Source organism: Tursiops truncatus, unplaced genomic scaffold, assembly GCF_011762595.2.
Source record: "Tursiops truncatus isolate mTurTru1 unplaced genomic scaffold, mTurTru1.mat.Y mat_scaffold_39_arrow_ctg1, whole genome shotgun sequence".
Lineage (NCBI taxonomy): Eukaryota > Metazoa > Chordata > Mammalia > Artiodactyla > Delphinidae > Tursiops > Tursiops truncatus.
In genome coordinates, this window is record NW_022983296.1 from 152,501 (window position 1) to 155,000 (window position 2,500).

A 2,500-nucleotide genomic window follows, 5' to 3' on the forward strand; every position below is an offset into this window, starting at 1 on the left:
CCAGGCCCCTCTGTCAACTTTTCACCATGATTCATTGGCCTCACTCTTGTCCCAAGCGACGGCTGGTCAGATTTCTCATGGTCATTTTTTGCCTTCTGGCTTTAGCAAGGGTCTTCAACTGGGGTAAAAAGAGCAGGCTTGCTTGGGGCGCTTTCATGGTGGGGAGGAGGGGGTGGTGGCCCATAGAGGTAGGTCCCTTCGATTCACCCCATCTCAGGTAGTGCCCTATGCAAAACGTTTGCTTTCATACCATCAGGATCCTACCTTTGGAGAGTTTCCCTGCCTTAAACGTCCTCTGCCCTCCGCCTATTCATCCACCATCCACCACCACCCCGCTGACCTGTTCATCCCGTCCATGGTTTTTCTCTTCCGAGAAAGCATGTTACCTACGGCTCGTCCCCAGGCTACGTACGTGTCCATTCACCTCCTGAAAGACATGTCTCGGTCACCTCCGAGAGAGTTCTTGACAGTGAGGAATAAAACCGCCACTGTCAAGGTCCGCGTGCAGGTTTCTGCGTGGACCTCAGCCGTTCGACTCCCCGCGTCACCTCGGGTCCATTCATAGCAAGGAGTCCTCCGAGGGCCGGGTCCTACGGTGAGAGTGTGTTTGGCTGTGAAAAACACCACCCCTGTTCACAGAGTTCCCAAAAACGGGGGGGTGGGGGGTTGGGGGGTTGGGGTGGGGGTCGGGGTGGAGCTGAGGAGGGCACGGCACGTCAGCATACCGAAGCGTCCGGAACCCCGAGGAGGCGGGCAAGGAAGGAAGATGTCCCCGGGACAAAACCTTCCCTCCCCGTCCTTAGGGTCGATGGCTGGACCTGAGAATTCCATGGACACGAGACGGATTTATGAAACCAGAATTCCAAGAAAGGGGACCTGGCTGGCCGAGACCCCAAAATGAGTCTCTTTGGGGTTTGTTAGGGCGGCAGGCCAGGAGACACCCGCCGTGTTCCACCCGACTCCCAAATGGGGCGAGTTTATCGAAGAAAAAAAAAAAAAAGCCAAACCAAAAGCAAACACACACGCAGACAGAAACCCCACCAACACACACACACACACACACACACACACACACACACACACACACACACACACAACTCTGGGTGCGCTATCTGTTGTCCATGATTTCCCGTGCCTTTTGGACATGGCTGATAGAGATGGACATGAAACGGCAGGACAGCAAGCTGGCATGTCGGCCGGCCTAGAGAAGGTTCCCGAGTGAAATATCAGAACCAGGGCGGGATGGGGATGGGGGGCGCAGAGAGAGGCGGGGAAGGGGGGCCCACGTCACCTGGGAGAGAAGCGGGGGGAGGGGGGCGCTGACCGACCTCGGTTCACCCCGTCCCCCTCCGGCCGAGAACCTGCCTTCGCTTCCTGCCCTCAGGTGTGTGAGAGGAGCAGGTTTCTTTCCCATAACTACCAACACATCATTTCAGTCTTGTTTGTGGGTTTCTTTTTGTGTGTTCGTTTTCTGGACGAGGCCAAAGAACCCTTCCAGTGAGTGGAGGCGTGTGTACAAAGGAGGATCTGACAGGACGGGAGGGTGCGGGTCAGTCCCTGTGCCAAGAAACCCAGAGAATCTGTCGTAGCTGAGGCTCGGGCCTTTTGCAGAAATAGGCCAAGAGAGTTCAGAGTTGATCCTTCACTGCCAAACAATCATCACAGCAGTTTCCTGGAAGGGATTGTGTTGCAGGAGCCAGCGTGGTGGCCCTCAGGCCTCAGGCCTCAGGCCTCAGCCCGGCAGGCAGGCAGGCAGGCAGGCAGGCAGGCAGGCAGGCAGCGGCTATTGTCTGTTGGTCCCGCCCCCACCCCCACCCCCACCCCCGTTCCTTCTCCAGAGCTCCTTCCTAAGTCCCCTGGACTGACCTTTGCCAGGAGCGGGGGAGGGGAGGGGAGGTCCGGACGATTCATTCGGCAGGGCCTCGTTCAATCGCTCCATTCAAATGCAGAAAGCTCTCCGGTCAAGTCGGAGCCTTTGACTTTGCCTCGAGCTTCTCTTTAATGAATGGCTTTGTCTTTTTTCTTTCCCCAATTTCCCCACCCTTAGGCTGTCCCCTCCAAACTGCAGGGAGGGAAGGAGGGAGAGAGGTAAGGGATGGGAGGAGGTTGTGTGAGAATCAAGCCTTTTTTTTTCCAGGCAAAAGATGTCCCCTCCTTTTCCTAACCCAGGAAACCCCACTACACCATTTGAGAATCATGGACATGCATGGAAGCAGATGTCTTCACTTGAGATCTTCCTCCGCAGGAGGACAGAAAGGCGGGCCAGTGTGTCCCTCTTGTGCTGGCCGGTTCTTAAGTCACTTGAATTCAAAATAATCAATAGAGCATGGAGGCAGATTTTGGGGCGGCCTACTCTGGAGCCCAAGAGTTCCCTCCTCTGAAAGTTCCTTGGAACATATTAAAGCTGAGCTGGTGACTCGTGTGTGTAGGGGTCTGTGTGTGTGTGTGTGTGTGTGTGTGTGTGTGTGTGTGTGTGTCTGTGTGTGTGTGTGAGTGAGTG

At 55.6% G+C, this 2,500-nt stretch overlaps 1 long non-coding RNA gene across 1 annotated transcript in view; it reads right to left on the bottom strand.

The window, feature by feature from the left end:
• LOC117310796 (uncharacterized) overlaps window positions 1-2,500 on the bottom strand; it is a 4,703-nt gene that overhangs the window by 1,704 nt on the left and 499 nt on the right. The window contains exons 1-2 of the long non-coding RNA XR_004524849.2: window positions 1,867-2,500; window positions 413-590 (exon numbers count right to left, since the gene is read on the bottom strand). The exon at window positions 1,867-2,500 is cut by the window's right edge and continues 499 nt beyond it. This is a non-coding gene — a long non-coding RNA (uncharacterized lncRNA). The remainder of the gene's footprint in view (window positions 1-412; window positions 591-1,866) is intronic.